Consider the following 9,421-nt stretch of genomic DNA (forward strand, 5'->3'; position numbering starts at 1 on the left):
ATTTCCCACCCCCTTTTTTTCATATGTCTATAATTTTTCTTTGTTTTATTCTTCATTTTGAACTTATCTAATGAGTGCTGTTTACTTGCAGCTTAAGCGCAATAAATGATACTTATTGTTTTTCTTAACTTTCTTAGTGTTTTCTTGTATTTTTTTTATTTATATATATATATATATATATATATGTGGATATTGGTCTATATGTGTCTATACATATGTGTGTGTGTCTATACGGGAGTTACTGTATAAGTTACTGTACTGTACGGCAATGACATTTCTCATAAAAAAAGCCAACATAATTCTGGTTAAGAAAATTATAATATATATTTTATTTAAACTACTCATTTGGTAATTTTTCAGTTCATATGGTAATGGTTTAAAGGAAATTCTGGTTTTCAAAATTACAGTTCTTATTACCACACATTTAGAAATGAATCACAAAACTGAAAAGTAAATTTAACCAAATATATGGTTTTTATGCCCCGCTGTAAGTTATCATGATAAAATTATCAACTTTTACCACATTTACCAAATTTTATCACATATTATGAAACCATATTTTATTCTTATGTTTACCAAAATCATTACCAAAGCACATTTGTAAATATTTCCGGGCTTTTGATGTTCCCATAGTACAAGAAATACGGTTATTTTTACCATATTCTGGTAGTTTTGACCAATATTTCTTGCAATGTGTTTTTAATAAATGATAATGCATATGTTTATTTTCAATTATTATAGGAAAATAATCATGCAGTGTATCATTAAGCGATATGGCATGCTTAGAATTGTACTATTTAATACGTACGAATGATTAAATAAAAAATTTTGTATTTAAACCTAATTATATATTTGACTATTTTTATTCCAATTTTCATGAAATTTATGTCCCTAAAATTAGAAATATTAGTAATAGGCTAATCCAATTATTGTTTGTTACACATGCATGATTTTCATCAATAATAATGCATTTATTATTTGAAATCTATAAAAGGGAATAATGATGTTTTTCAGTATGAATGAGTATAAAATTAATTTAACAAATTATTATTTTTTAGCATTACAGCTACAAAGGATTTCGTAATGAAATTTAATTATATATTTGGCTATTTTTATGCCAATTTTCATGAAATTTATGTCACTAAAATTAGAAATATTCGTAATAGGCTAATCCGAATATTGTTTGTTACATATGTATGATTTTCATCAATAATAATGCATTTATTATTTGAAATCCATAAAAGGGAATAATGATGTTTCACAGTATAAAGGAATATAAAATTAATTTAACGAATTATTATTTCTTTTAGCATGATAGGGTTACAAAGGATACTTACTTACAATAGGATACTTTGCCTCCGTGATGAAATATTAAAATTTTACAAAACGTTTCATATCCAAATGTATGTTTTTTATTTAATTACTCTATTTAAAAAATCGAAACACTTGTTTTATAGCTAAGTTAGTAAGAGACAGAGTTTTGAATTTTTATTCAGGTTGTGCTTTTTTGGTTATGAATTCTTTTTGAGCAAAAAGAGCAAAATCTAATTAATTTGCTTCCGAACAGAGGCTATCTTTACATTAAACAAGCGTCACATTCAAAACTAGTAAATCAATTATTTCTAGTAAAATTTTGGTTTGGTACTATAAAGTAAAAATATTTGGTTTCCCTATTGCTTAAATACACTGAGAAGAAAAAAAAAACATGTGGCCAAAACTATCATGATTAGGTAAAATAAATTTCATGTATTTCTGGTTCTATGGGAACACTAAAAAGATCGGTAATTTTTAGCGAAGCGCTCTAGTAATGATTTTGGTAATATTAACAGTAGAATATGTTTTATAGGGCTTCATAAAATTTGGTAAATATGGTTAAATTTGGTAATTTTTTCACAACAAATTGGAGCATGACATAAAAATCATTTATTCTGTGAAATTTACTTTTCAGTTTTGTATTTTTTAAAATTTGTGATAATAAGAACTATAATTTTAAAAAACAAAAATTTCTGATGCTGTAATGAACGGAAAAATTCCCAAATAAACGGTTTTAGCACCGTATATTTTTATTTTATTAAAAAAGGTAAGTTGTTTTTTTACTAAAAAGGTCATTACGTAAAGTAATTTTATCAGATTTTTTTTCTCCGTGTACTACGATAATTATTTCTAGAATATAATAAAATTTGAAGTAATTACACTAACAATTTAATTGATATCTTGTATTGTCAAATAAAGACACTGAGGTGGAACAGTTCACCTCTATTAAAGCTAATTCAGAAAGTAACAAAAAAAAAAAAAAAAAGATTTTGCTGGTAGAAGGGAATGGTTTTTCCACTGTACGGCCGAAAATGAACATAAACCATTTTCCCCCTTCATCTTCAAATATCTTTAAGTTATAGAATTTTTAATAATTATTTCAGATTTTTCTAAGTATTTAATTAATGGTCTTAAAAATTTTGAATATTAAGGGAATTTTTTTTAACTTCCTTACAAATTACGTGATTTAAAAAAATAAAATAGAAGATTTGAACGAGATTTGACAAATTTTTTGACCATTACTAAAATAATTTAGAAAATTACAAATAAATTAAAAAAATTATTTTAAAATATTTATCATTGGACAACCAAATTTTTATTTGATTTGCTTAAATATCTACTGAGATAAGGCGAAATGCGGAAAAAGTGTTGTGAATAATTAAGGGTCGAAGCTTTCGACTATTTCCCTGTTTAAAATATTTCAATCGTATTTTCCAGATTCCTCAATCTGGTTCTTAATATTTTATAGATCAAGATTCTAGATCCATCGAGAAAAAAGCATGATTAATCAGTTAAAGTGTGTTTTTGTGTCTGATTTTTGTGATAAAATATTGTCCGTATAAATAAATTAAGATATTAAAGGACAATTTAATCATTAAGATTACATCAAAGTGCATGACAATTATATCATGAGATGCAAAGATAATGAGTTACTCCCAATTTTTTAAATGCAGTTTTTGCATTTTAAAACAAAGTAAAACTAACTCTCGCATTTATTTGCTATTTTTTACAATATCTGTGTATTTTCAAGATTGAATCATGATTAAGATTACATTTCATAGTTAAGATTGCATTTCATAATTAAAAAAAACATTTTATCATTAAGATTGCATTTAAGTATTTGTCAATTAAATTATTAGATCAAAAGTTTATGAGTTCTTCTTCATTTTTTTAATGCATTTAATGCATTTTTAATGCAATTTTTTCTTCTCACAATTATTCGTCTTTGTTTACAATGTATGTACTTTATCCTTATTAAGAATGCATGTAAGTACTTGACAATTATATCATTCGATCAAGAGTTAGTAAGTTGTTCTCCTTTTTTCTAAATGTACTCTATACATTTTAAATACAAAAAAGAACTAAATTTCGTAATTATTCGTCATTGCTCTCAATACCTGTGCATTCTCATGATTAAGATTGAAAAATCATTAGGATTGTAATTCATCATTAAGATTGTAGCTAAGCACGTGACAATTATATCATTAGATCAAAAGTTAATAAGTTTTCCTTTATTTTAAAATGCACTCTAGCAGTTTTTTAATGGAAAAAAATAATTCTCACAATTATTCGTTATTGTTTATAATATCTGCGCAATCTCATAAAGATTGCATATAAGTACGTGACAATAAGATCATTAGATCAAAAACTAATAAGTTGTTCTCCTTCTTTTAAATGCTCTCTATACATTTACTACACAAAAAAAATACGAATTCTTGCAATTATTCGTCAGCGCTTACTATATCCGAGCAATCTCTTTAATAAGATTGCATTAAAGAGATTGCACGGATGTGCGTGATAATAAGATCATTAGATCAAAAGTTAATATGTTTTTTTAAATGCACTTTTTACGTTTCTAATACCAAAAAAAACTAATTCTTGCAATTATTCGTCATTGATGTTTACAATATCTCATCATTAAGATTGCATCTAAGTACTGGGCAATTATATCATTAGATCAAAAGTTAATAAGCTGTTCGATGTTTTTAAAATGCCCTCTATACCTTTTTAATACAAAAAAAACTAATTTTTCCAATTATTCGTCATTGTTTACAATATCTGTGCATTCTCCTGAAAATAATGAAAAATAGCTCATACCGGAAGAGAATGTCAGAAAAGAAATGTGTGCTGGGAAAATGAATGAGTCAGCTACCATCCCCAGATTGGTCCACCATCAATCTGAATATTACATTATTTTCTGCTTGATTAAATTGTCGCCTATAACAATTAACCCTTTGCTCCGGAATATCGCTCGGGATGAATTTACTGTCATTCAATGCAAATAATGAATGACGTAAACAACACGCATCGTCCAGTATCAATTTGTGGAAAATGCAAGTGTCACATAAGGGAAAATTGAATTTTTCCAGAAATTGAGGGATAACATTAATTCTTTATTTTAAAAAAAATTATTAATAATTCAGTTATGTATTCCATTTAATCTTCTTTTTATGCATTTATTTTCTGAGAACATAACACATCTGATTAAATCTGAAAATTTAATTAAGTTGGACTTTTTCTAAGTTAGGCAACTTTTGTTCATTGTTCATGAATTTTTTTTGTAAAAACTGCATTCTTTTTCAAAAAGAAAGAAAGCAAGAAACAACAAATTCAATATTTGGTGAAAATCTATGCAATCGATAATTATTAAATGCAAATCAAAGTTTCATTAAACTGGTTGTGATTTTCTTCATTCATTTTTCTCCTTAGTGATTTGATGTAATTTGATAATTTTTGTGTTTCTTCTTCCCTAAAATATTAATGTGTGACCCTTAATGAGTGCATTTTCTTATTTAAATTTCAATTAGGATTTAAATATATCTATAATAATGACTGTCATTTTTAAATATACTTTTGAGAAGAATGAAGCAGAACTCAAAAGAATTAGAGCAATTAAAGCTTCAGAGAACATTATACAGCGAGAGAACGCTATAAATTTAATAGAATGCTATAAATCGCGCTATAAATTTAATAAAACTTTTCGAGATTGCAGAATAGTGTCGCTTTTGGAGTCAAGATGTTTCCTTCCAGAAATTTCAGCTAAAATATACTTTTATATTTTCTAACGAATTTAAAATTTCAGTCATCGGGTTTTCTTTTTTCTGATATTTGATTCGAATTAACCTTTACAGAAGAAAGTAGAACACAGTCAGAGCGCAAACCACGTTTGTTTATTTATTTTTAAGAGAATTTATTTATTTAATATTTGAACGAATTGTTTGCGAGTTGTTAACTTTGATAACACAAAAATTTTTGCGTTTTAAATAAGGATGAACTATATTATCGTTTAAATTTGATAACAATATAGCTCAGCAATACTATATAATTCCACAATACTATATGGTTCAAAATTACTATATGGTTCAACAATACTATATGGTTCAACCTTAACTGAAACTTATAGTATAATTTAACACTTTTTTGAGGTTACAACAAATTGAGATTTAAGTTGTTTTGCATAAAAATGTTTTAAAGGTGAACATTATTAACAACGATTTGGATATGGAGTATAATTATTTAAAAGTCAGAACTATTAAATATTATCAGCAAGTAAGCTCTGTAACACTTTTAGTTTCCTTTCGTAAAGCAATTAATGTTCAATTGGGATTATGAATCAAAGATTAAAGCTTCTAGTCTAATCATGCCAATAAGAAGTAAATTATTGCTTGTCTCAGTGATTAAACTAACATGTCAGTGATAAACATCTACATGTGCTCAACAAGTAGATGTTCCTGGTGAAATGCAGGTCTCATCAAACACATTTGAAGATAAAGGGAAACGAATGATTTATGTTAACGAAAGCTGATTCTGAGAAAAATAATTAGGGGAGAGGGGGCATATGGGAACATGGTATGTTTTACCAATATGATTTGAAATGAAAAATCTCGAAAAATTTTCAATTGATGGCAGTACTAGTTCTACCTCTCTGCAAAACTTTCAGAACAATGAGCCATTCTATTGTTCTATTCTGAAAATTTCTTTGTATCAGCTGGTGTTGTATATATTATAATCACTCGCTTCAACAAGTGACAGCATAGTATAAATCAACTAAAAAGCTAAAATTAGCTATTGCAGACCATAATATGAACATTCAGGTAAGTTTATGACAATTATTATTTTTTCTTACTCAATTAAAAATTCCTTATTTTTCGAGTTAGGTTTAAGAAAAATGATGGGGCACTAGTGAACAAAGCATCTGGGGCAGATGTGAACAGTTTACATGTGTCCCTACATAGTATTAAGATTATTATCCTAATGATATTATAAGTTTAAAAAATATGTATGCAATTAAAATTATTATTATTTAATTTTCCATAATCAATTTATTAATTGCTAATTTTTTAAAATTTTTCTTTTAATTAAATGGTTAATCACGCATATTAACTGACACACCTGAGAAAAATAGAATTGCTAAAGCTACAAATGAAAAGATAGAAAAAATGAAAAAAAAAAAAGCATGAAAGAGTATCAGAGAAGAAAGAAAAATGCCCATTACAACTCCTGAGGAGCATGAAGTTGCGAAAAACTCAACAAATTATTCTACAGCGGAAAAATTATTTTCTTATTGACAGTACTGTTGTACAATTTAAATTCACACAGTAAACTACAACCCCTTCAGCATAATGTGTATCCATAACTGTTATATTAAGGATCTTTTTCTTTTAACTATGATGGTTGCTTTGTGCTTTTAATCTTGTTCATATGTGCCCCAGGCATGTTCACATGTGCCTCCCACATGTGAACAATTGAATTCATTTTTCTAAAATATCATAAAGTAAAGAAATATTTTATTGAAAAATCTTAAAAAATTCCATAAAACAAGGAAAAGACTATTTAAACATATGGACTTCTTTACTGTGAGAAATTGATGATATTTTTTGAAAAATAAGGGAATAAAAAAATTTGTTCACATGTGCCCCCCTCTCCCCTACACGAATTTAAGAGAATGAATGGGAAGAGAATAAAGCCCGTGGACAAGAGCTGTTCTTCCATAACAAGGTTAACTTTCGTAGTGTAATTACAAACGGGATGAACCGATTTTTAATGCTATTGGTTTATCAAAACTGAGTAAACCTCAAAAGACAGTAAAGTCATCGATTTTGTAAAAAAAATTGAAAAAAAAAAAAAAAAAAAAAAAAATTAAAAAAAAAAAAAAAAAAAAAAAACATAAATTTTTATTTTCCCTTGATTTTCAATTCTATTTAACCAGCACATCCGACATAACCAATTTTCTTCAAAATTAAAAGGATGCTTAGTTGCTATTGTGCGCTATTGTTTACGAAACATTTGAAAGCCGCACGACCAAACATGTAAGGCAAATAATGCATTGCCTATGGGAAAATTTTTACATGCTCGGAGCATTTCAAGCAAAATAGTTTTCAAACTCTGTTTTGCTCTTTATTTTATCATTTTATAAGTGTCCTTCCAAAAAGCGCTTTCAATTTTTAAAGGAAAAAAAAAGCTATGAAATATCAGAAAAATTAAATTAGATTTTTTTTTTTTTACAATTAACAATCTAGTAGCATTATAAGAAAGGAAATTTGGCCAAATTACTAAGGGATAAATTTCATCTGGCTTTCAATAGTGAATGTGAATGCCATAATCCCCTTTTTTCCCAAAAGGAAATTTATACGTTGATCTAGTATGTTAGGAAAAGAAAAACAACTAAATGCAAAAAGTACATTTTATCGGTATTTTTACAAAATAGCATAACTTAAAGAAACAACTTCATAATGTACGATATCTGAAGGGAAAAATTGAACTGGAAGAACTATAACTTAAAATGCTGTCAAGAGAAGTAGGGCAGAAATATTTTTTATGAACAAAAACGAAATAAATAAAAAAATCTGGGGTATCATAAAAATACTACAATTCAAACATGATAGACACAGATTTTATCTGAAATCCGAATAGCAATTCTTTTATAAGCTCCATTTCGAAATTGGAACAACAGAAATAAGCTTATACTTACATAAGCATAGAGGGGAAACAGGATTTTTTTTTTTTTTTTTTAGAAAATGGAAGAGGAGTCTGATAAAGCTGTCACTGTTCATTTCTGATGCTTACAACAAATCCTACCTAAGGGCAGGGATTTTGAGATTCAGCGCGTTTCTTTCAAAATAAAAGGAGTCTTACGTGGAAAAACAAACACTCTCCATTTTCCGTACGACAGAACAAGGAGAAAAAAAGCGTTCGCAAAAATAAGCAACATAATAGAGTTGTCATAGTAACTTTATCAATGGCAAGGTTTTGTAAGAAATAGTTCACTGTCCCGCTAAAATTTATTCTTTTTTGGGTATAACGAGTTTATTTGGTTGTGTCGGAAAATTTATAAATCATTCATAATTCCATTGTTGTAATTAGTGCTATTATACATACATAGATATCTATATCTATCTATCTATATATATATATATATAAGTATGTAATATTCCACAGGATATAGTGCTTGGCACTGAGCATCCGTCGATTTTATTTACACAAATGATGGAAATGGCCAGTTAAAAACATAGCGATATTTAATTTACCGATTACTTAATCAAACGCAGACAATTTCAACTACTTGAGGTAATGAATTAAATACACTTTTACTAATAGATGATAAAAAGTTGTGACGCTTTCTTTTTCACTACTGGTTGAAATACGCAGGCAACCGAATTAGATGATTTCGTTCGAAATACTTACTGATATACAAAAACAAACAATTGAACTGAACAAAAGAAGTGAAGTTTTACTCATGCACACACGTAGTGGGTAATTTTTGCCTAAAACGAGTTAATTTAACAAGTCGTTAAATTGATAATATTAAATTTCACTGGTTTAAGTAAAAATGTAGAGAAGATGCATACATATATATATATATATTCATATTCGACATGTTCGCCGAATATGCAGAGCAANTATATATATAGGTAGGTAGATAGGTAGTGGAAGAGTAGAAGAGCAAATGTGTAAAAAGGTTCTTTGAGCAGGGGTGGAGAATAAAGCGTATCAATAAATTTAGTATTAATCAACACTTCGAAATCATGCACGAAATTGAAAGACGCATACCAACGCAATTAATTAGCCTAAAATAATTCTTTTCTTTTAAAATTATCTTTTTGCTCTGCCTAGTGGCTTTATGTTATCACATTAAGCAAAACATGCCTTTAGAAATTTATCCTTTTAAAATCAGGATATTTTAAATGTAACTTGGCATGATGCTATTGTTCGAAGTCAACTTTTGATAGTCTTAATTTACCATATTCAGTATAATATTCTCCTACGTATATTCCTTTCGGTGAGCCGTAAAAATCTATTTATACGGAAGTATCTTGGTACTAATATTAGTATGTTTAGTACATATTAAAAAAACATCAATTAACATAATTAAAATAAAAATAACCAA

This window comes from Parasteatoda tepidariorum, chromosome 7 (genome assembly GCF_043381705.1).
Source record: "Parasteatoda tepidariorum isolate YZ-2023 chromosome 7, CAS_Ptep_4.0, whole genome shotgun sequence".
In the NCBI taxonomy this organism is placed as follows: Eukaryota; Metazoa; Arthropoda; class Arachnida; order Araneae; family Theridiidae; genus Parasteatoda; species Parasteatoda tepidariorum.